Raw genomic sequence first — 27,250 nt, forward strand, 5'->3', positions numbered from 1 at the left:
AGAAAACCCACGTGGAGAATATGCAAGATCATTACAGGCAGTCACCAGAGGCTGAAATCAAACCTGGGTCCCCAGCGCGTTTAGGCAAGTGTGCTAGCCACAGAGCCACCGTTCTGTCTCTGGTGACATATGCCTTGAATGCATTTCCTAGGTGGGTGATTGATCAGGTAATTTCTCAAACGTTTTAAAAATGCTTTTGGATATGCACTAGGTGGTGCAGGCTTGCATTTTCATTCAATTATTCTATGTGGTGGCAGCCACGAACATTCAGATATATTCTGAAGCAATAGCGAATGGCAGTTCTAGTTTGTTCCATTGAGTGTACTCAGTAAGTGAGCGTCCAGTGAAGTGCTGGTGTTATCTCCCACTTTCTATTTAAATGTTTCGGTTTCCTTGAGTTGGTAAGGCAATTGCCTGTGTCAATGATGTCATTTCCGGCCCCTTTTCTCAGAGGATGGTAGATGGAGTCAAAATTGATGTGGTTGTTGATGGAGTTCCGGTTGCAATGCCATGTTTCCAGGAATTCTTGTGCTTGTCTCTGATTGGCCTGTCCTATAATGGATATGCAAACCTAGTCAAAGTGGCGTACTTACTTATCAGTATGTAAGAAATTGGTTTTGGGATCATGTCTTTTGTAGCTAGTTGATGTTCATATATTCTGGCCATTAGTTTTCTGCTTGTTTTTCAGCTGTAGTCTTTGTTACAGTTCTTGCAAGGCTTATTATTCCTGGAGCAGAACAGACAAAGATGTGAATTTATTGTGGTGCTCAAAAGTATGAAGAATATCGCAGAGTAGAAAAAGAATACTCTATTAGTTGGCATTACAGCATCAAGTGATCCTAATTTCAAGGTTGTCAGCAAAAGAGCTAGGAGTGAAAAAAAGGAAATTGTCTTTATTTAGAGAGTTTTTACGAATTGGAGTTGACTGTCTGGGAAAGTTGTGGATGAAGATTCAAAAGAGAACTGGATAAACATTTGGAAATTATGAATTTAATGGGCAACAGTGAAAGGGCTGGCAAATGGCGGGGGGTGCTTCGGAGACATTTTTGGAACTGATGCATACATAATGGCCGATGGATTCCTCCTGTACTTTAAAGTTTTGTACTCTATCATGTGCCAGCTGTGAAGAAAATTCAGTATCCAATTATTTCACTGTGTAAATGCTCGCAAATATCTGATTGTTTGGTTCAGCATAAGTATTTAAAATGCAAGTATTGCAAGGTCAGTTTAATTGCGATGTCTAATTATTACTCAGAATATGAATATTTTACATGTTGTATTCCCATTACTAAAACAAATATAAGATTGCTTTGTCACAAAACTCTTTGGAAAGCTTTGACTTTTCAGTGAAACGATATTATGTTCGTTGCTTTTATTTCACTCCCCACATTTCATATTAAATATCATTCATTCTAAAAATTGGAAGTTTTCAAATTATTATTCACTAAAATGTGATAACACAAATAATTTATTTACTTTAATATTCACAGTCCATGTAGAATAATTGCCATTTTAAAATTGCTGGCAAATAGCTGAAGATCGTCCATTTCAGTGAGAAATTAAACTGATTGTTTATATATAAATGTATAAAACGCTAATTCTACTTGTATGTTCAGTCGTTTTCTCACTCTGAACATGTAATCATTCAGAAGCCAACCACTTTCAAAATATTGGAGTGGCAACACGTTGCTTTGAATCCTGACATTGAATATCTAATTCTGATCACCACAAGAGTTATGTTCTTTCTTCGATAAAATAAAATGTACATACTTTATTTTTGTGCGAGAAAATCTTGACAGGAGTTATATTTTAGTTCCATAAATATAGAATCATCACAATTGATTTAAGAGATTATAGTCCAATTGAATGATTATAGTTCACATCTTATTTTTGTCCAATTCATGAAATATAGCAAACATCCGATTATTGTTCTGTACAGGAAACTCAACACCTTGCAATGATCTACGCTGAAATTTTCTTCCAATAGATCTGAAATCATTTGCAGTGATATTGGACCTCACAGCTGCCTGTGACACAGAGAGACTCAGTGGCCTATTCCAAAATCTGTGCATAGAGCTTCTAACATGGTTCAGGGCAGTCAGTCAAATATTACTTCAAAACAAATAATTTGGAATCCACCTTGGGCAGGGGGAGGACCCGCCAACTGATCTCAGTGTAGGTACAAATGTTGTCCAGGTTAAATAATAATGGCTGACCAGCAACCAAGTTTTAACATTCATCTTCAGTCAGAGCCTGGCCCAGAGAGCAGACGTATTGGCATGGAGAGCCAGAATCACACCATACAAGTTACCTATGGTGATGAAATCTGACCTGCCTCCCTGACTTCATACATCTGCACCCCGGATCAGACAAGGGTGAAGACGTTAACAAGTTGACAATCTATTGCAATGCCTTGTGTCTCACAAAGAAACATCTAAAGCCATATCCAATAAATGTCACCTACACATTCTCCAGTATCAAAATAAAATTGTACATCTCTGTGAATGGTCAGAGATTACTACATGGGTCACACAGTAGAATGGATGTGAAGTAATCAGCAGCAAACGGCAATCCAAAAATCACATGAATAACTGAACTTGGCGGATTCCGTCTGGTTTAAGTAACCACACATATTATACTGGCTTTCAGGTGACTTTAACAATGCACACCATAACTGGAGGTTTTGGCCTTACACCCCTCCAAAGCTTCCTGATCTCACACACATCACTCCCACACAAATTCAACAATTGATGAGAATCCACAAGCTGGGTGAAACTGGAAACATAGAACAGTGCAGAACAATACAGCACTGTGCAGGCCCTTCGGCCTTTGAAGTTCTGTCGACCTTTTATTCTACTCAAAGATCAGACTAAGCTACGTACCTTTCATTCTACTATCATTCATGTGCCTATCCATTTAAATATCCCTAATATAGCTTTACTACAACTGCTGGCTGATCATTGCACACACCCAACATTCTCTGTTTAAAGAACCTACCTCTGACATTTCCCATAAACCTACCTTAAAATCATAAGGTAGCCATTTCCACCCTGGGAGAAAGTCTCTGGCTATCCACTCTATCTATGCCTCTCATCATCTTGAATACCCCTGTCAAGTCACTTTCCATTCATCTTCGTTCCAATGAGGAAGACACCATAGCTCCCTCAAATTTTCTTAGTAAAACATTCCCTCCAGTCCAGACAGCATCTCCTCAGCACCCTCACCAAAGCTTCTACATCTTTCCTATTAAGAGGCAACCAGAACTGATCACAATATTCTAAGTGTGGACTCACCAGGGCTCCATAGATTTGTAACATAACCTCGCAGCTCGTAAACTCAATCCCTCGGCTAATGACCACATCAAACACATTCTTAACAACCTTATAAACCTGGGTAGCAACTTTGTGGGAGCTATGCCATGGACCATATGATTCCCCCGTTCCGCCACAATGTAAGAATCCTGCCTTTAATCCTGGATTCTGCATTCAAATTCGACATTCCAAAATGAATCGTATCCCACTTTGCCATATCGAACACCATCTGCCACTTAGCAGCCGAGTCCTGCATCCTGTCAATGTCCTGTTGCAAATCATAACAGACTTACGAACCTATCCTTCCACTTTGTCATCCAAGTCATTCATCAAAATCACAAACAGCAGAGGTCCCAGAATCGATCCCTACTGCTCACCTAGTTCCACACTGAATATTTCCCATTTACCACCACCCTCTGTCTTCGATGGGCTAGCCAATTCTGTATCCAGACAGATAGGTCTCCCCGTATGCCATGCCTTCTTACTTACTGAATGAAACTACCATGGGGAAGTTTATCAAACACCTTGTTAAAATCCATTCACTCGGCATTCACTGCTCTACCTTCTTCAGTGTGTTTAATCCCATCCTCAAATAATCCAATTAGAGTTGTGAGGTATGCCCTGCCCCTCACAAAGCCATGCTGACTATTTCTAATCAAACAATGATTTTTCAGTATCCTCTCCAATATTTTGCCAAATACTGATGTAAGACTGAAATGTCTGTCATTCTAAGGACAATCCCTGTTCCGTTGCCTGAACAAGGGAGTAACACTTACCACCCTCCAATCATGTGACACTACTCCAATGGAGAGTGAAGACGCAAAAACCACCGCCAAAGGCAAAGAAATCTCTTCCCTCTCTTCCTGCAGTAACCTAGGGCGTTTCCCTTCTGGCCGAGGGATTTATCTATCCTTATGTTTGTACTTCAATCAGTCTGTATTTAACATCAACTTGTTTATTCCCTGTCCAACCAACTGATTGACTGCTTTCCATTTCAGGGCTCTGTACACTGCTGCCTTCCTGAGCAAGTATGGTTCCCTATATCCTGTGTTTTATGGAATGGAAAACATGGGAACGGCAGATGCCCAAAGCATTGACTCTGCTGCTCCTTAGATGCTGCCTGAATGGCTGTGCTTTTCCAGCGCCACAATTTTCGACTCTGTTCACTAGCACTCGCTTTCTCCATTACTGAGGGCTGCCCCCTCTGCACACCGAACAGGGAACTAATCAGCAGAAACTCGTTGTATCTAGAGCTGACTGTTCAGTTCTGGAAAGTTGCATTTGATGAATACATTTACTAAAAACGAAATTAAAATTCAACAAATATTCATTCAGTCCAAGAGTTACAGTTTTGGATCATGAATTGGACAGGTTGATAACGAACAATGAATGACTGAAGAACTCCGAGGTACAGAGCGTTCCACGTGATATATTCCAAGTTGGATGTGCTTTACCTTAATGCTGGTAATATTATCAGACAGACAGACATGATAAGGAAACGAGGTGACATGTGGAATTGTGACATTTTTGCCGTTTCTGACCTGTGTTTGAGGGAGGTCTGGGCTGGCAACGCAATACTTTGTGGTACCAGAACTACAGGAGAAAGTGCTCGAGATAAGATTTGCAAATGTGTTGCTGGAAAAGCGCAGCAGGTCAGGCAGGATCCAAAGAGCAGGAGAATCGACGTTTTGGGCATGGGCCTGAAGAAGGGCTCATGCCCGAAACGTCGATTCTCCTGGTCCTTTGATGCTGCCTGACCTGCTGCGCTTTTCCTGCAACACATTTTCAGCAGTACCAGAACTATAGTCAGGACAGGAGAGAGGGTATAAGAGGATGTGGTGTTGCCTTATTAATGACGGAGTCACTTACTGGCGTAAGAAGGGACGATATCTTGAAAGTATCTTCTAATGACTCTTGGTGGTTAGAGCACAGGATCAAAACCATTACAGAAACACTGCTAGGGATATATTGTTAGACCCCCAGATAAAGGAAAGTATGGGAGCAGGTATATAACCAAGTTATTGAGGTGTGTAAAAACAATAATAGGATCATTATATTCAGGCATGTCAATTCCAAACATTCATTAGGTCAGTGATAACTTTTTAAGAGGGGGCAAGTGCTTTGAAATGTATTCCAGAGAGCTTCTTATACCAACATAGAGCATATACAACAATGGGCAGTGCAGTGCTGGGCCTCACTGTGTGGAACGAAGCCAGTCACCTGTTCCAGGCAGAAGTGGGAGAACATTATAGGACCAGTGACCGTGATGTCACACATTTTGACTTTGCTAAGGAAAAGATTCCAAAAATGGGGAGAGAGATTTTATTGGAAAAAAAATGACAGGATCTGGCCAAAGTGCAGTTGCTTCTGGGTGAAACTGTAGCAGAACAAGGTGGGGCGGGAGTTGGGGGATCATTTGATTAAAATTGAATTGACCACAGGTGACATCGTGTAAGACTGGAGGATAGCAAATATTGTGCCCTTATTCAAGAAGAACTGAACAAAAAAGCCTTGGAACTATAGACCAGTAGGTTTAACATCCGTGGCAGGTAAGTTACTTGATAAGGTTCTGAGGGATAAGATTTCTATGCATTTAGAAAGACAGGCTTTGATTAGGAATAGTAAATGTGGCTTTATGCGAGGAAGTTAATGTGTGACAATTTTCTTAAAGAAATTGGATGATGTGACCAGGAAGGTTGACTTGGGTGGGGCAGTAGATGTCGAAACATGTGATGTTGGAAAAGCACAGCAGGTCAGGCAGTATTCGAGGGACAGGAGAATCTATGTTTCGGACATAAGCCCTTCATCAGGAACGTCCAAAACATCGATTCTCCTGTTCTTCTGATGCTGCCTGACCTGCCGTGTTTTTTCCAGTGCCAGACTTTTCTACACTGATTTCCAGCATCTGCCTTGCTCACTTTCTCCATGGGTGGTAGATTTAGTCGATATGGATTTCAGCTACAGCAGAACAGAATAAGGCTTTACAGTCCCGGGAGACTGATATACAATTACAGGAGGAGGCCAATAAGCTCCGTGGGCCTATAAAACTGTAACTAGATCATGCTGCATCAGTATCCAGTTGCACAGCAACAGGATCAGTCTATTCAGCTATTTGAAGTCAGTAACATAGGAAATGGAAGAGGTCACAAAATGACTGGACTTTGGGTTATACTGGAATAAAACCAGGCAACATAGCCACTGAGACCTGCCCTTCCATTCAGTAAGTCAGGGCTGAGCTGCAATCGACCACAATTTCTCCTTCATGCCCAATTCTTCGTATCCCCCGACTCTCTGTCTAGTAAAAATCCATTGACATCCGTTCGCACCCCCCCAATATTTCAGTGATGTGGCCTCCCCACCCCAACCAATTCCTTCCCGCTTTATCTGCAGCTCCCCCTACCCCCCCCCCACTCCACCACAACCCAGTTCTGAAGAACGTTTATCCCTGAAATGTTGACTTTCCCAGCTCATGATGCTCCCTGGCTTGCAGAGTTCTTTCTTTCAGCCTTCCGTTTGTCTCCTACAACTCAGGAAGATAAAGTCTAGTCAGCACAACGTGCTGGTAGGCAGGAAACATGGGTTTCCCACTGAAGTCCTTGAACCTCTGCCCTCGGGCCAGGAGGAAAACATTCTGTCCCTCGAGACACTGACACATGAATAGAAGAGGCCATTCAGCCCCTCCAAACTGTTACACTGAAATAGGAGGATGTCATTGTTGCTGCAACACGACAAACTAATGAGGCATGGACTGCACTGACAGACTGCTCCGTGTTGTTCCTCCTGGTTCCATTACTAATGGTACTCACGTGTTATGTTAACGTGGTTTGCTGACCATAAAGAGGGCAAGTGATTGGTTTGTGTTATGTCCCAAGGAGGCATCTTCCATCTCCCAGATGTTATGGACAAGACTACACTATTCAAAACATTTTTAGGCAGGCAGCCCAGAGCATACCTTTGCAATTTGTTTCGGTAAGTGTACAATGAAAATTATCTTGAGTAATTTAGCTAGGTTGACTATTAGATTTTAAAACAGACAAAAACTTTATTCATAAAATTGCACAATGAAACACAAAGAACAGAATAAAGAATCACGATAGAATTCAACCTATTCAGCTAGACTTTGTTATACTGTTCCGAATATACATAACTGTCCCTAGAAGCAAACTCCCAATAAAAACCAGTACAAAGGAAAAACATACTTCCATGTTGAAGTTGACGGTCAGAAAAGATACCGAGTTTCCACACAGTTCTCAGTTGAACTTCCCAGTTCTAAACTCAACCGAAACTGCTCAGCTCACCTAGTTCAGCTAAATAGCTCACCACTCTCCGTTCATTATACTGGTCACTTATAAAGCATGACCACTTTGGCCTGAAGTCTCATCTGTTTCCGTGCAAACAAAAGGACTCTAAAAATCCTTTTCATCTCTGTACCAAACCAGACTGATCGGAGCTTGGCCCCATTTTATTGTACCTCTGAAAAAAAAGGGTAGTGTCTCCTTGAGCCAACGAACAACTTTTAGACAAAAAAGGCACTTGCTTTGTGACATGTTTCCCCCCCCCCAAAAAAAAGAACCATCGATGCTAAAAGATGGTTGCTTTTCAAACCCAGTTAGTAGTCCCAAAACAGACAGATACATTATACTAATTGCAAAAAATTAAACATGCACAAACCCATGCAAATTCAGGCTGCAGTAAACCCACCACCGAACACCTCCGTCTCTCATTCGAGTCTGAATAACTCAACAGCTTTCACGTTTTCACAAGCTGCCATGTGCACAATTGTCAGATTGAAAGGCTGCAACAAGAAGCTCCATCTAAACAATCTGATATTTTTGTCCTTATTATTTTCCACAAATGTCAATGTGTTGTGATCAGTGTATATGATGGTCTCAGATGCATTGCTGATAATATAAATACAGTTATGGTGTAATGCCAACACCAACTTTAAAGTCTCCTTCTCCACTGTTGAACACTTCTGTTGAACGTTCGACTTCCCAGAAAAACACCTGATGGGTCTTTCTATTCCCTCCTCATCCTCCTGCAGGAAAACCAGACCGACACCCACATCACTGGCAACGATAGCCACCTTGAAAGGCTTCATGTAACTAGTGTAGCTAATACTGGGGGCAGTGGTTAACACAGTTTTTAGTCTGTAAAATGCCTTTTGACAGTCCTCTGTCCACTGAGATTTCTTGCCCTCGACAATTCGCTGACTGGAGCAGCCGCACTGCTTAAAGTTTGGCACAAACTTTCAGTAAAATCCAGTCAATCCCAAAAACCGTAACATTGCATATTTCTTTTTGTTGACCGTGTGAAACAATCCCCAACTACTTTCGTTTTCGTATCTCATGGGGCCATTTGTTCAAGTCCAATAATGTGACCCAGGAACGTGATTTGGGCTTTCTCAAATTCACTTTTAGCTAGGTTTACCACCAAGCATACCTTCTGAAGTCAATTTACCAAGTCCCATAAATGCTGTAAATGTTCCTTTCATGAGTCACTAAAAACCACCAGCCAATCAATGTACACCGCATAGTTGGGTAATCCGCAATGACCTTATTATCAGTCTCTGGAATGTGGCAATTTTCGAGACAATTCTCCAAACGTGGAATTGGATATGCGTCAGCCTTTGTAAGGGCATTGACTTTGTAATAGTTCACACATGACCGTTGGGGCCCATCTGACTTTGGCACCATGATGATACGTGAGCTCCAGTCAATGTAACTCACTTCGACTATGCCATCTTGGAGCATGTGCTCTTCTCCTTCTGAGCCTGTGCCAATTTGGAGGGTCATGCCGAGAAGGATGTTGCTTAATCAGAACAGCATCTTCTGTATCTACATCATACACAATTATGTTCATACTTCCCAGTTTATTTCCCCATATGTCTCCACGAGATAGCAATAACTCTTTCAGGTCGCTTTGCTTTTCTTGTGTAAGGTAACTCAATAATTTATCCCAATTTTTGACAACTTTCTCATTATTCAATTTGATTTGAGGAATGTCCAAATCAGAATCCTCTGAACTTGGTTCTTCCTTCTGTGTTGTAATCATTAATACCTTATCGTCTTACTTTCTTTCACTATCAAAATACCTTTAGAGCATATTCACATGACACACTTTGTGAGATCTCTTCCTGTCTGGAGTCCGTATCAAGTAGTTCACCTCTTTCAATTTCTTCCCAATTTGATATGGTACATTAAAACTTGCTTTTCGAGGTTCAACTGTTACTGGAAGTAACACCAATACCTTATTCCCAAATGCAAATTTGCCAATTTGTGATTTCCGATTCACCTCCTGTTTCATTGTATGCTGCGATACTTTTAAATGCTGTCGACCCAACTCTCCAGCTCTATTTAATCGTTCCCTAAAAGTTGACACATTGTCCAAATGGGTGGTCTCTGAATTCTGACTTATTATTTCTCCTTAACCAATGTTAATGGTCCATTTACCTCATGCCCACAAATTAATTCAAATAGACTGAATTTGGTCGATTCATTCTGTGTGTCTCTGATCACAAATAGTTCGAAAAGAATTTCCTTTTCGCAATCATCTGGATAATCCTGCCCAAAACCTCAACATGGTTTTCAGTGTTTGATGCCATCTCCCTCATGTTCCCTGTGATTCTGAATCATACGCGGGAGATTTGAATTGTTTTATTCTCAAATTATCCATCACCTCCTTGAATAGTTCGGATGTAACTTTTGATCTGTCTAGATCTCTATTGGTAGTCCGTACCAAGTAAAAAAAAACATTTTTTTCTATATCTCTTTTAGCTGTGATGCTGTTCAATGGGTCTGCCTCTGGAAACCTAGTCGACACATCCATTATTGTTAAAAAATACTTATTCCCACTTATTGGTCGAGGTAGGGGACCTACACAACCTATCAGGACTCTTGTGAAGGGTTCCTCAAATGCTGGAATAGGTATTAAAGTCACAGGTTTTATTACTGCCTGTGTGACATGTTTGAGACGTCTGGCAAAATTCAACTACATCTTTGTGTAGTCCAGGCCATTGAAAATGTCTGTTGTTGTGGTTCTGCTCGCCGAGCTGTAAGTTTTTGCTGCAAACGTTTCGTTCCCTGGCTAGGGAACATCATCAGTGCGGTGGGAGCCTCGTGTGAAGCGCTGCTTTGATGTTTCTTCCGGTATTTATATTGGTTTGTTCTTGCCGCTTCCGGGTGTCAGTTTCAGCTGCAGTGATTTGTATCTGGGGTCCAGGTCGATGTGTCTGTTGATGGATGTTCTTGCCGTTTCCGGGTGTCAGTTTCAGCTGTAGTGGTTTGTATATGGTGTCCAGGTCAATGTGTCTATTGATGGAGTTTGTGGATGAATGCCATGCTTCTAGGAATTCTCTGGCTGTTCTCTGTCTGGCTTGTCCTATGATAGTGGTGTTTTCCCAGTCAAATTCATGTTGCTGGTTGTCTGAGTGTATGGCTACTAGAGATAGCTGGTCGTGTCGTTTTGTGGCTAGCTGATGTTCGTGGATGCGGATTGTTAGCTGTCTTCCTGTTTGTCCTATATAGTGTTTTGTGCAGTCCTTGCATGGTATTTTGTAAACTACTAACGTAGTTTACAAAATACCATGCAAGGACTGCACAAAACACTATATAGGACAAACAGGAAGACAGCTAACAATCCGCATCCACGAACATCAGCTAGCCACAAAACGACACGACCAGCTATCTCTAGTAGCCATACACTCAGACAACCAGCAACATGAATTTGACTGGGAAAACACCACTATCATAGGACAAGCCAGACAGAGAACAGCCAGAGAATTCCTAGAAGCATGGCATTCATCCACAAACTCCATCAATAGACACATTGACCTGGACACCATATACAAACCACTACAGCTGAAACTGACACCCGGAAACGGCAAGAACATCCATCAACAGACACATCGACCTGGACCCCAGATACAAATCACTGCAGCTGAAACTGACACCCGGAAGCGGCAAGAACAAACCAATATAAATACCGGAAGAAACATCAAAGCAGCGCTTCACACGAGGCTCCCACCGCACTGATGATGTTCCCTAGCCAGGGAACGAAACGTTTGCAGCAAAAACTTACAGCTCGGCGAGCAGAACCACAACAACGGATACCCGAGCTACAAATCTTCAATCAGATTTTAAAATGTCTGTATTCCAGCCTGTAATGTCCTCACACCGAAATGATCTCCAAGTGGTAGCTCATGTGCCACTCGTAGCACCTCCTTTCTATACCCAACAGGAAAAACAATTTGATGAATTTCTGTCCACGTCTGATCTGCTTCAATGTACGCTGATCTCCATATCCACATTAAGGCATCATTTATTAAGTAGTAACACACAGGAATGCATTCATTCTCTTTCTTGCTAAATGTCTTTTGATATAACTTTTGTAACACATCATCTTTATACTGTAATTCAATCACCTTAGCAGAGCTCATAATATTTTCATAGTTTCCTACTTGCTCCTTCTCTGTTCCACTTATCTGATCAAAAAGAAACTTTCGGATAAATCTACGTCAGCTTCCTTATCTCTGTCTTTATCCCGCTTCAACCTGTGCATTTGTGATCTTCTGATGACGCAATCAGGGAAAATTCCTGGATAAACATTCTCCAGGTCTTCAGTTGCCTGCATCTCCACTGGCTTTTCAACTAGAGTAGGCAGCACGCCTACCAGTGATTCAGCTATATTATTTGCAAGGACAAATTTTATTCCTGGAACTGAGAGTTAGGGGTCCAGTACACCTACCACACATTCTACACTCTTGTCTGGACTCTCTAGCCTCACTTTACATAACTGAGCATTTTTTGCCTCACTACGAATTCCTGTTACCAGCATATTTTCTGGCAATAATCTCTCAAGATTGCATAAATCCTCACCCCTCAGCAGTACAGACTGAAAATATCCTGCGTCACTTAATATTGCAACCTCCTTACCAATTACTCATGACCTACTTGAATAAACTTTACACTTTCATGCAGATTTTCTTATGCAGATTTGGCATGTCCACTCATCATCTTGTACACTCTGAGGTAGTTGCCTAACTTCCCTTATGCTTTTTGTTACTCGTCCAACAAAACTGGGTATCCGGCATGTGGTTTTCTCCCAGGCCACCAAGACTGTGATTTTGTGTGGCCCATTTTATTAGAATGAAAACACCGGAGTATTTTAACTTCTTTGTCCCCCTCAAGGTTTTCTTTATTACGGTGGTAAATTATCTTTATGATCTACACTGTGATCTACCTTTCCCTTTGCACGTGAGGATATCTCTTTGCTCCAATTTCTGTCCCTCAGAGACCAGAACTGGTTCTGGAAAGCAAATCAAGTTTATGGACCAGTTCATAACCATCAGACATCTCAGCAGCTAACCTTGCTGTTTGCACTCTCTGCTCTTCCACCTGAGTTTGCACTACGTGAGGCAGTGAATTTCTGAAATCCTCCAAATACTAACCTCTCTAAGGCTTTGGCTTTGCTTGAAATTTAAAACTCTTAACCAACTATCAAGATTAGTCTGTTTGATCCTTACAAACTCAGTAAAGGTTTGACCAGGATCCCTCATTAGATACCTGAAAGGTTGCCTATGCAGACAAAATGATTTTTTTTAACCTTCTCATACTCCCCAGATACCTCCTCTGATAGGGATGTGAATACCTCACCAGTCCTATCTACAAGTTTCGTTTGGATCAACAAAACCCACATTGCCTCTGGCGACTGCATTTATTTAGCCAACTTTTCAAATGAGATGAAAAGGGCATCACATTCTTCTCATCAAATTGAGGCTATGCTTGAACATACTCAAACAAGTTTTCGCTAGGCTTCTGACTACTAGGGGCTTGCTCATCCGCACTCTCTTCCTTACAAAGCACACCCTCAGCCGTTATCTCCAGCCTTTTACACTGACTTTCCTTTTTAAGTGTCAGTTTTTGCTATTCAAAAGCTCTCTCTTTCTCTCTCCCCTGCTGCTATCTCTTTTGCCATTCTTTCTTTTTACTCTCTGGTCTGCTGCTGTCTCTTTTCCCCCGTCTTCTGCATTTTATTGAAAGTCAATGTTTCATTTTGGCTGCCCTTTCCTTACGTCTCGCTGCTAACCCAAGATGTTTCATTTGCAACTGAATTCTTGCCATCTCTGATTATGATGGTTTCTCCAGCAAGTTTAATTGACGAGATACTGCTGTAATTATCTCTCTTTTCCTTACAGAAGCAGTCAGTTCCAATTCCAGCTTCTCTGCTAATTCTTTCAAATTGGTCTTATTCACTTTTCGTAAAATATCCAAAGTCACTGCATGCACACCCAGGAAACGTTTGGCGACTGAAATAGCCATTACTATTCTAAGCTTTGTCAACCCAATCAAACTAATACCCAAAACAAAGACACTAGCACCTCCCACTCGTTGTTGAAAATCCAGCAATGAGTCCCCAGTCTGTTATGGACGAGGCTAGACCACTCAAAACATTCTTAAGCAAGCAGCCCAGAGCATAACTCTGCAGTTTGTTTTGGAAATTATCCAATGAAAATTACCCGGAGTAATTTAGCTAGGGTGACTACTAGATTTTAAATCAGACAAAGACGTTATTCACAAAATTACACAATGAAACACAAAGAACAGAATAAATAACCGCTACAAATTTCAACCTATCCAGCTAGACTTAATTATGCTATTCCAAATACACACAATAGTCCCAATAATCAAACTTCCTTCAAAAAAATGTTATAATGGAACGCATGCTTCTCGGTTGAAGCTGAACGGCAGAAAAGAGAGAGAGTTTCCACACAACTCCCAGTTTAACTTCCCAGTTCAAGACTCAACTGAAAACTGCTCAGCTCAACTCAACTCAGCTAGCTCAGCTAAAAGAGCTGACAACTCCCCGTTCATTATAAAGGTCACTTCTAAAGCACGACCAGTTTGGTCTGTAGTTTCATCTGTTTACATATAAATAAAAGACCTCTGAAAATCCCTTTCGTGTCTGTACCATACCAGACTGATCGTAGCCTGGCACCGTTTTATTGACCCTCTGAAAAACATCTTGAGCGAATGAACAGCTTTTAGCAAAAAAGAAGGACTGGTTTGTGACAGAGAAGACAGGCTAGTGTGTATGGAGGTCAGAAATTGGTGGGAATGGCTAATACTATCAGAGTGTGGCTGATGACAGATTTGTGAACAACATGACGTTCAATGCAGGGTCACACACCAACTGTACATCCAGACGGTGATAGTTCATTCAGAACCTGGAGCTCTCTCTCAACCCACATGGGGGCTCCATAGAGCTCTGTAAATTATCATAGAGTCATAGAATCCTATAGCATGGAGACAGGCCCATTAGCACAAACTCGTTCATGTTGATCAAAATGTCCATCCATGCTAACCCCATTTCCTTGCGCTTGGTCCATATCCTTCTAAACCTTTTCTATCTATACATTTGTCCAAATGTGAAGACACATATCATGGAAGACATAGTATATCTAATGCTATCCGTGTTTTGTTTTGGAAATAATGAGTGTTGATTCATAACACTCCAGTGTTAATGCAATCATGTTTCATTCATTTTGTAACCTTATAGATTAAACACTCATTTCCTTCACACTCTTCTCATGGTACCATCACCGCAGGGATTAGTCTGGTGAATCTCCATTACACCGTCTCTGCGTAGCAAGATCATTGATTATAAATGAAAGAAAATACTGTCTCAAGTACACTCCACAACTGCAGGACGGTGTTTTCATTCTTATACTTTAATCGTTTTGTAATGAACGGTACTACTCATTTATTGTGCTGATTACTTGCTGAGTCATGGAGTCATAGAGATGCACAGCATGGAAACAGATCCTTTGGACCGAACCGTCCATGCCGACCATATATCCCAACCCAATCTAGTCCCACCTGCCAGTACCCCACTGTTCCATAGGAATCCTCATGATCAAGAACAACCAGCTCCTTTTCACCAAGAGCACTTCCCATCATCTCGCCTTCTCATAAATACACAATGAGATGGATGGCATTTTTTGCCAATCATTTATTTGCCTTATGAAGCAAAGTCACACCAACAACAACATCACTGTTGCCATTGGAGTTGATTGGAGATACTGAGGAGGCGATTATCCAGCTGTATTATCTCTGAGTATGAATCCAGGGAATCAGGTAATGACCCAGACACCGGATCCGAATCCCACAACGGCAAATGTTGGAAATTGAATTCAATAAAATATCAGGAATTAAGATTCAAATGAAATAATGAAACCATTGTCGATTGTCAGTTGCAGTTTGAAATGGCCAAGCCAGCAACTCAACTATATCAGTCACTTCAAAGCCTCAAAGAAATGAATCCGCATGGACCTCAGCACTGACTACTTACAGCCCACGGACTGCAGTGGGTCAGGAAGGCAGCTCACCAAAACTTTCCAAAGGATAATGAGGAAAGGGAATTAAATATTGGCCCAGCATCCCATTAATGAATAAAGGAAGATGGTCACACTCAGGGAAGAGAGAAAAACAGACATAAAATCTTTAAACAGGAACTTTGATATATACCTTACATGGTCATTATTATCAGTAATATGGGAACAGGAGAAACATAAGTAAGGATTAATTTCATTTTTTATTTCCATACCACCTGATCATCAGCAATCCCTTTGTTTGCTTCTTTCTCTTTATCTCTCTCTTTCTCCATCTATTCGACTTAGTCCTTCTCCCCTTCGTAACAGAAGTCGATGTCACTAACATCAATAACACTATTTCCCAGCTGTGTTCAGTTCTGATGTATGGTCATTAGAATTGAATTGCCAATTCTATTTTTCTCTCGACCCGAGGGGGCTGCCAAATCTGCTCAGTTTGTCTGGCACTTTCTCGTTCTTTATTGTTTCTGATCTGTTGCAACATTCTTTGCTTTATTTAATCTTTAATTTTGTTATAAATTGGAATGCCTGCATCGCTAACAAGGGCAGCATTTGTTGACCGACCCAAATGTCATTTACTGCGAGATCATTCTTTCAGGCAGTACAGAACCAAACATATTGCTGTGGGACTCACATTAATCTTAAGCCAGACCAGATAATAACACAAGTTCTATTTACCAAAGGACATCAGTGAAAATAGATAAACGTATGGACAAAATGCTGGAAAAGTCATGGTTGTTATTTCCAATTCCTGTCTTTTGTATTTACTTTCTGACATTGTCTGTGGTAGGATGTAGAACAGTGTATTTCTGTGTAATAACCTGTGCATCTGAATTACATTTCTTCCGACATTACTGCTCTGAGAGAATGTTGCTGTCATTAATTTATTGTAGAGACAAGAATAAAGTTGTTTTCGAAATATTTGGAACTGAAAGAGTGCTTAGAGGAGAGGTGTCACCATAACGTCTGAATTTTAACAAAGCATAGATAATGGTTTATTAAGCATCTGCGTTGAAGCCAAGATGGTGACTGGGCTAATAATCGAGCTGTTAATGGATAGGTTTTGTGATGGACATTATATCGAGACATAAATGAACTTTATTTATTTAAATTTGGTGTTGTGAACAGTTTTGTTCTCAGATGTTTGTGAGGGCAGGGGCGTGGGCGGTTCTCAAATTTGTGGGTAATCAATGGAATTTGCATTTGAAACTGAAGACAATAGTTTCTGTCTTTGTCAAATATAGATAACAGAAATAGTAACGAAGTTCGCCATGGTTGAAGAGATCAATAAATGGATAGAGATGAAGAAACTCACCAGGAACACCAACAATAGCGAGGATAGGATAGTAACACGCCTGGATAATCAGCAGTGCACCTAATATCCGAAATGGTAATGTTGACCAAGACGATGAAATGAAGAAAAGACCCAAGGATAAACCCCTGTCCATTGTTGCAGCATTCCAGTCGCATATTCTCAGATTCTGATCCATGAATGGATAATTCCAAACTATTCTCAGATGTTTAAATCTCCTTTTTCTGTCTCTGCAGCTGCTGATCCCTTTGAGCGTTGGAGTTGATGCATCTGCTGCTACAATGACATAAACCATTGCAAGAGGCCCCTTACTAATAGGAGACGGAAAACATCCAGTGACACAACTAGGATCCATGGAGACTGGCATCAATCACAGTCACTGAACAAACAGCTCCATTTAACCCTTTTCAGTATGGTCCCTTCAGTTCACAAAAACTACTGGACTGGATTGAATGTTGGCACCGTTGGCTATTGACCACATCTCCCATCACACATTGCTCTCGTGAATTTAGTAGTGAGGGAGAATGATGCATGTTTTCTTATCGCAGGCTAAATGATTCTGCTGCATTTTCTGTTTGCAATACTGTAACCGGCTGAACCTCCCACCATCACCACCCTCAAAAACCACAATCTACATACTGTTACCGTGCAGATCTCTCCTCGATTAGAACAGGCACCAGCCAATATTTTTACAGTGGATATATTTGCACTCCAATACATAGGAAATGTGAATTTGCCGGGGCATTCCTTTAATTGGTCTAATAAGGCAATTTTGTATCTTCAACATTCAATGTGCTTTACCATTTTTTAATATAAACTCACAAAGACCTTAACACACTTTATTAAGCACAAGTTTCTTCGTTTCTCCTCATGGTAGCATCATGCCAGGATTTATTTTGGTAAACCCTTTTGGACTGAATCTTTGATGAGATCATTATTTATAAAGCTGGTTCAGCCTGTACACAATACACCTCGCTGTCTCTCAAAAAAACGTTATTATTGGGAAAGATACATTTACTCTGGTACTTTAATCATTTTGCATTAAAAGCCACATATCATTTACTTCCTGCTAAGTAAAAAATCTGTTTATGACTTATGACGAAGCATATCCAGGTCTGGTTCAACACCAGCACTTCCCAACCTCTCACTATTTAATGAACATAAATGTGAATGATGATATTTGTTGTTCATATCTGAAATTATTTATATCTTGCAAAGAGCTATTGGCCAAACACTGATCCTTCTGATACTCCAAAGCCTTCACTCCAGATAATTATGCTACTCTCTTCATTCTCTCGATTATCCAACTTTTACTACATTCGGTGTATTCCACCCCTACCTACCCATGAACTCTAACATTCTGTACTCACCTGTATTCAAGCATGTCAGACATCTGCTGAAAATTCAAATACTTCATTCCCACTGGTTCTCAATGTTCGATATCACAATGGACAACCTCCACAAAATCCAGCAGGTTTATCAAAGATCAAGATCATTTAATCTTCCTAAATCTAGATTGACTCTACTGAATCATGTCATTATTTTCCAAATGTCTAGTTGTCACATTCCTCACAAAAGGTTCCAATATTTTTCTCACAGCTCACATCAAGCTAACACTGCTTAGTTTGCTGTTTGCTCTCTCCATCCTGTTTTAAATATTGAGGTTTAGAATGATTTGGAGATGCCGGCGTTGGACTTGGGTGAACAAAGTTAAAAATCATGCAACACCAAGTTATAGTCCAAAAGGTTTAATTGGAAGCACACTAGCTTTCAGAGCGACACTCCTTCATCAGGTGATAGTGGAGGTCTCAATCGTAACAGAATTTATAACAAATATTCACAGTGTAATGTAACTGAAATTATACATTGAAAAATTGATTGTCTGCTAACCCGTTCATCTGTTAGAATACAGTGATAATTTCACTTCTTTTATGCGTAAATCACAAAACATTTTTTTCAAAGTTGCATTCTCGAATTAGCTGTTAACAATGGTGATAGCTAGACAATATGTTGAAGGTGTTGCCGGGTTATATTGTCGAATGCTCGAAAACTGTATGCATTCAAGTAGAACTCTGAGCTCAAAAACTGCACGAACTTATGTAAAACTCCGTTATCTCACTTTTTAGATGAGAATCAAAAGGCATAGAGAGAGAACACAGGAGGCCAGCACCTTCAATATATTGTCTAGCTATCACCATTGTTAACAGCTAACCCAAGAATACAACTTTAAAAAAGTTTTGTGATTTACACATGAACGAAATGAAACTATCACTGTATACTAACAGATGAAAGGTGAAACAGACAATCAATTTTTCAACGTATAATTTCAGTTATATCACACTGTAAATTTATGCTATAAATTCTGTGTTATGATCGAGATTTCCACTATCACCTGATGAAGGATCATCGCTCCCAAAGCTAGTGTGCTTCCAATTAAACCTGTTGGACTGTAACTTGGTGTTGTGTGATTTTTAACTCGTTGCACAATAGCTGCTTTCCAGTCTGGAGGATCCTTTCCAGAATCTAACCAGCTTTGAAGAACAATCAGTAAATTCTTTCACTCGCTCTACTGCCACCTCCTCAATACACTGGGATGTAGCTCATCAGATGCAGCATAATACCAACCTTAAATCCAATGAGATTTTGAAAGACATACCTTTAATTCATTCTAATGTCCTACTGTTCCTCATTTTCACCAATCACTCTGTACCCTTGTATTTCTGGAAGTTTCTTTCTGTATCATCCTTAGAGAGATGCACACAATATATTGTTCTCAGCAGAGAGATGGGTTCTGTCAGCCAGTGAATATATCGGAGGACTGCACTCCAATGATGATGGATATGTTACTCACTCCTGCCTGGAAAGTTCCAGAATTAATCCAGTTTAATTCGTGGTTAGCATCAGCACAGTCCTGTCACAGGTGTGAGGCTACACAATATACTAAAGTAGGGGACACAGCTCAGTGACCACCTCAATTTTGGTTTCATACCTGACTCCTGGTCCAACTTAGACAAATGTCCCGGGAAATCCCAGGAAAGATTTCCCACTGTCCTGCACCACCTGATTGATAGAGATTCCCTAAAGTGGCGCCTCATCTCCATTTGTTTACCACGGACCCAGACACTCTGTAAATGCAGTGTCTAGAGGTGGGGTCACGAGACCCAGCAGCTGACAATAAAAACCCGAAATAAGCATTCACAGAAACTCCACTGATTTTCCAATGAGAGGAACAAGTCAATTCCCCACACGGAACGTGCACGCGCTCAGTGTTGAAAATTATTGCCACTCCTGAGTTTCTCTTCCTGGTTGAGAAAGCCATTGCATCTCTGCACACTCCCACATTAACAGTTTTTCTCTACAAAAAGTAGTTGACAATGTAACATTACCTTTCTCTATATCTCAGCAACTATAAGGGCAGCACTAGTATTGCTAATGAATTTGATCATCACACTCAGAGAAGAGAGATGCAGGGAACCTAACTCACTTTAAACAGGGACAAATCTAAATGGACGCGATATTCAGGAATATTGGAAATGGGGAAATGTGAGAATAACTTGCCATTTTGTTTTCCTTTCAGTTCATCATCAGCAATCCCTTTGCTCACTTTCATTTCTTTTCCTCTCTTTTTCTGGCCATTTCTCCATCCATTCAATTTACACCTGGCTCCCATCTCTCTCTCTCCAACCCAACCATCCAGGATACCAGGATAAATAATATTTTCTCCCAGTTTGCTTTCAGTTGTGAAGCAGGGTCACTGGACTCAAACCATTATCTGCATTTCTCCTGGCAGAGGCTGCCATGAGTATGAGATTCTCCAACACTTTCAGACGCTGGAAAATTTTTATTTTCAATCTCTAGCACTCACCGTTCCTTGCTTTGTTTCACCTTTCATGCTGTTGTTTCTCGGGATGCCAGCATCACGGGCAAAGGCAGCATTTGTTGTCCATCACTAATTGTCCTTGACAACGCGGCCATTTGTCAAGACAAAATGGAGCCCACGATGTTGTTGTGGGTCTGAAGTCACACTGAGTTCAGACTGGATAATAATGTTAAGTTTCTTAGCAAAGACTAAAGGGAAATAATAAAAAAACAAATCTTAACGGCTTCTGGTTTCCATGAGTGAAATTAGATTTCATTTAATTTTTGTCATTCAAATTTAAGCTCTGTCATCGGCTGTGGTAGGATTTTAAACACTGCCTTGGAGTCACAGCCCGTGCCTCTGAATTACCATCAAGTTACATGATCACTCTGATACAGAGTCCTTATTGCCGAGTCCGTATTCTCTAATTCCTGCCAGAGGGAGATGGTGTGGAAATCAGTTTAACTACCAAAAATCAAATGGAATTTGGGGGAAAAAGTGAAAGGGAGATTGAGAGACAATTTCATGCAACATCACAGGTTTCAGAATGCTGAAATGAAGACATTTCGACAGCATCCTGCAACATGAGCCATTATTCCTAGGAATGATAGGTGAAGGGGATGTTGCCGTCAATAAAGATGAGGGAGAGTTTTAGATGAACATTTGTTCTGCAACTTTGTAACTGGGTCTATGGTCAGCAGAGACTTCGACTCATTGGGCTGAATCTAACAGTAGTTTGTCACAGTGACATGTTTATTGAGTGTGCCAGCGGGATTGTCTGTACGAGATTGAACTTATTTCATGATGCTATCTTATCAAACTTAGCTCATTAACTACCCACTCAATCTCATTGTGTTCCTCGCATTCAATGCCACCCCAATTCTCCAACCCAATATGCCTGGAGGGACTCACCATCGCACTGATGTCCCTGGCAATTCTATGATCACTGACACTGGTGCCATCTTTCAAAGGCCATTGGGCACACTGATGAACTTCCTCAGTTTGAAGCCATCCTGCAAAGTTGACCCCGAGCATGGCAGATAAGGGGAACCAGCACCACAAATTTTCAACAGGGGGAAGAGAGATCCTAGTGGATGGGCTAGTACAGGAGGTCCATTCTCTTCCAAGAGGAGGCCTCATCACCAGCCGCATCAAACATGGTCTGAGCTCACCACCCAGCTCAGTGCAGTATCTGCACAAACACACACACACACACACACACACACACACACACACACACACACACACACACACACACACACACACACACACACACACACACACACTTTGAATGTGGAAAATTCCAGATAGCGTTCTAAAGAATTCCCATTTTCAGGTATAGGAACTTTCAGTCATTCAACCGCCTGGGTTCCTGCAAAAATATGCACTTATTTTTATATCCAATCTCAATTGGCTATTTCACTTTGTCTCACTTTATTGTATTCAGCCAAACATTCTATACTCTTGTCCCGTTATGAAATACATTTTTGAGGATACGTTTTATCCTCAGCTGTTATCTTGACCGTTATCTGAATTGTACCATTTCCCTTGTTGTGAAAGTTTCTCTTGCCCTTTGCCTGTGCCTGTTTCTGTCTGTAACAGTTACACTGTCCCCCACTCATTTGGCTGGATGGCTGGTTTGTGATGCAGAGGGAGGCCAGAAGCGCAGGTTCAACTCCCCCACACTGACAGGGGTTACCATGACGGGGACGCTCTCTCAACAATGGGCAATCTAGCATGGTCAATCCACTCGAAGCTGCACATCTGTGTACTCTGGGACCAAACTGGAGCATTGGGAGTGAACCCACACAGATACGTGGAGAATGTTCAAACTCACCTGAGGTTGGAATTGAATCCAGCTCCTTGGTGATGTGCGGCCGCAGTGCTAACCACATATCCATCATGCTCTTCAGTTAATTATGTTAATTACTTGTAGTTGACTGAAGAAATCCAACTGACTTATTCTGATAACTGAACCTGACCCAGTTTTAGACCTTTATCATCAGCCATATCGCCAACCTGGTTACATTCAAAATTTGTTGTGAGCAGTGGAGGAGTGGGACTACAAAAGGAATCAGTGACACCCTCCAACCTCAGTCAGGACCGGAGTGAGGAGAAATTCACAAAGTGGGAATTTGTTCAAGTGGGAATTCTCTCACCCAGAAGATTGGGAGGCCTGAATCTTCATGTTATATCGAGGCTGACTTTGTCTGATTTTCCATAGACAGGTGAATCATGGATCATAGTGAAATCAGAGAAAAGTGCAGCTGGGAACACAATGAGATGAACCATGACCTTATTTACTGGTGGAATAATGTCAAAGTGCAGAATGGCCCAGACGTGTCCGTCAGCCCTACGTTCTGATGTTCCATTCAGCCCTTCGGTCCTGCTGTGCAGGAGCAGATTGAGGCCACTCCGATGGTTTTGGTGTAGTTTGGCAAATGTATTGGAAAATCCAGGCTGGGTCGGGCAGTGACCTCCCTCCCCCAATCCCTCTTTTCAGGCTTCCCCTCTCTGTCACTTCTGCTCCTGATGTAGGTCATGTTACAGGCCCAGATACGCATTGAATACAGCCCCCATTCCCCACACAAGGTCAATTCAGACAAATACTCTGCTGTCTCTGAATGCAACGTTTTACATCATGACTTCCAGGAAAATAATCAATTAATTTCCAAAAACATGAATAAGAACTTAAGAAATAGGAACCTGCGCTGTCATTCAATACGAACGTGGCTGATCTACTCCACAGCTCAACTCCACTTTCCTGCTAACCCCTTGCGTCCCTCAACTCGCTGAAATGTCACAAACAAATCCACCCATCTGTAAATACAATCAGTGACCCAACCTCCACAACTCCCGGGTTAGTAAATTCCTAAATCGATATTCCTTATTCTGTATCTACATCCGTGACTTCGAGACTCTGCCCTGGTGTGGAATCACATTCTCAACACCGACCTTGTCAAGCCCCCTCTGTATCTTGTCCGTTTCAGTAATGACACCCTCATTCATTTAAACCACAATGAATAATCGCAACAGCATTTTTGATGTATTCAATAGTTCAATCCTTTCATCCGAGGGACCAGTCTAATGAACCAACATTTCTGCATCAACATGCTGACGTTATGTTTCATACACAGAAACACACCATTCCGTTGTGCTGCTCCTTTTTTGGGAGTCCTCTCCATTTAATAGCAGCCTACATTTTGGTTGTCAGTGTCATCCTCAAACTCGGTTGTATATTGCACTCAGTTCCCACTCTCAGGAGCTGAGTGCAGCTCTTGCCATCGGACTGATATCTGTGGTACTCCAGAAGATACATTTTTTTAAATAAAGATCGATGACTCTCCGATTTCCAAGTGTTTACCAAGTGTCATCCCATGCTGATGCATTATGCATCATACTATGAGCTTCTGTCTTGCGTAAGAACCTTTACTTTGTGATATCTTTTGGAAAATCTCTGGAAAGCCTCATGTCTACCAGTCCCCCTTTATCAAGTCCACGTGTTACATTCTCATGGATTTCCAGAAAAACTTTGCTGACTCTGTGTGAAGCTTTTCTAAATGTCCTGCAGTCCCTTCCTTAATAACAGACTCTCACAGATTCCCAGCAATAATGGTTAGGCTAAGTGGTTCCTGCTTTCAGTCTCCCTCGTTTCTTGAAGACAGGTGCCACATTGGAGGGTCTCCAATTTCACTGAATTACTCCTTTAAGCCAGAGAGTTATGGAGTATTTCTCACAGTGCCACCAGCCACTCTGAGACCACTTCTCTTAAAACCAGCTATGAATTGTTGATGACCTGTTTACCCTTGGTCTTATCTGTTTGAGAATTGCCTTGATCCTTCTGTTAGAGACAGCTTAAGATCTTCCCTCCTATTGCCATTTTGTTTATACCATTGACATATTTACAGCACCTTCTCCTGCGAGGAACGATGTAAAATACTGGTGTAAATCATCTGTCTGTTCCCTGTATCCAGTTCTCCAGTCACACCCTCCAAATATCCTCAATATACTTTCCTGACTTCCTTTTTACCAAAGATCACACACACCTCTTTAACTCTTCTCAAATACATGGAAAAGCTCATGCTGCTTGTTTTTATATTTCATGCCAATTTGCTTACATCACATCTTTTCTTCCCTTTCCTTCGCTTTCTATATTCATACAGTCATATCGCATACAAACACAATCTTTGATTCAACTTGTCCATTCCGGCCAGGTTTTCCAAATTATTCTGTGTCAATCTTCTTGCATTTGACCCATCTGCCTCTCAACGGTCCCCATTCACATGTTTGTCGAAATGTCTTTTAAATGTTAGCGCTGTACTTGCATCTGCCAGTCTTCCTCTGGCAGCTCATTCCATAAACACATCACCCTCTGTGTGAAAAAAAAGTTTCCTCTTCCTCCCTTTTAAATCTTCCCTCTTCCACCATAAACCTATGGTTTTCTGATTTGATTTTCCTATCCTGGTGAAAAGACCTTGGCTTTTCACCCTGCCCATGCCTCCCCTGATTTTGTAAATTACTATTATGTTATCCCTCAACCTCCTACACTCCATCTGATACTAACTTCAAGAACAAGCATTAAAAGATCAGGCCTGCAAATTTGAAACAATGTTAAAAGTGACGGGTAAACAACACTCAGCCCAAACTTCATATTGTTATTTATTTTCTTCTTTATGTGACAATACTGAGGCAGCATGAGAATCTTACTAGTGCCAAGAAGCCGTCAAGCACCTGAATTCCTTTGTCTGATGGTGGTGATCTCTGCAGTGAAAATGTATCTCTGGCCAGATCTATATAATACCACATGTTCAACATTCTCCCTCCTGGCCTCCGTATGACCTTATGTGGTTTTGTCTCAATAGAGCACTCAATAGAGAGAACCCCTTTCCTCCAGTCACATCTTAATTTAAACTCATTTTATACCATCTTCTCGTTCACCACTGCTAAAAGCCTGTTTATCTGTTGGCACCCCCACTTCTCCGTGTCATCTACCCCCACCTCTGGCAAGGAACTAAAATGCCCAGTTTCCAACCCTTTTCAGTTCTTCAGAAGTGTCACACGGGACTTGAAACGCTAACTCTGTTTCTCTGTCTCTGCAGATGCTGCCAGACCTGCTGAGTTTCTCCAGAAATGAATAGGCACAGCACAAATTTTCAATTAAAAAAAACTATGAATACTTGAAATAAAAATGCACAAATTGCTGTAGAAACTGAGAGCTTTGTCAAAGGGTCACTGGACAGGAAAGATGAACTCAGTTTTCACTTCACAAGATGCAGCCAGACCTGCTTAGTTTCTTCAGCGATTTATGTTTTTGAACCTTTTCCAAAGACGCGTGTCGAATCTGCTCAAACGCCCTGTCCAGCACAGAGCGCTGTACATTGGGAAGTGAACAAAAACGCAAAGTGTACAGGTTCATTGGCTCTGAAACTACATGAGGCTGGCATCACTGACACGACAGAGGTCTTAATCATGGTCGGGGAGAAAAACAGAGGAAAAAAACATTCTCTTCAAACCTAGAAGATGGCATTACTGGAAAGAAAATGATTCAGATTAATATGTTAAAGTATCTGAGTAATGTAACAACTTGGAGGTGTGACATCAGGGAGAGACCCTCAGCAGAATGAGATTATGAAACTGGATGTACTCTCACATCAGAAGCCAGGTTAGGTCACTGAGTACAGGGCTTGTAGGTGAATGGGTCTCGGTGTGAACTGGGGGGAAGTCTGTCGAATTGATTTGCAGATATTGCAGCTCACACTGGGTTATCATGTGATGCCGTAGATCACAGCATCAGCTGCAGCAGAATTGCATTCAATCACAATCCATAACCTTTCCCCCAGGATAATCCATCACTGTCCCATTATCATCAAGCCGAGTGATGGTCCAGTGTCGAGTTTGGGTGAACATGCCAGAGTCAGACCCATGTGTATCTAAACCTGATGACAACCCACGAAAGCTACCACACTTGACTGGTTACATTCCAAACAGCAGAACTACCATCTGGTGGAGAAGGGGAAATGATCCCAATGCAAACAGATAAGATCTAAACTCTGCAGTCCAGCCACATCCACTCATCAATGTCGATGGATTAATAAACAACTGACAGGAGGAGAGGGCTCCACAAATATCCCCAGCCCTGCACAGCAGTGTAAAAGACAAGGATGAAGTATCTGCACCATCCTCAGCCAGAATTCCTCAACTATATCCAGTCCCATAACAAGGGAATGACTACCATATGACCATTTACCACGCCCTCAGTCTTGTCTCCCAATCATCATATTGGTGGGAGTACTTTTCGACAGAGCTGTCAAGCAGCACAGAAATAATGTGCTCACTGTGGTTTCCAATAGGTCCCCATGTGGAGATGGTGCTGTTGTGGA

This window comes from Hemiscyllium ocellatum, unplaced genomic scaffold (assembly GCF_020745735.1).
Source record: "Hemiscyllium ocellatum isolate sHemOce1 unplaced genomic scaffold, sHemOce1.pat.X.cur. scaffold_103_pat_ctg1, whole genome shotgun sequence".
NCBI lineage: Eukaryota > Metazoa > Chordata > Chondrichthyes > Orectolobiformes > Hemiscylliidae > Hemiscyllium > Hemiscyllium ocellatum.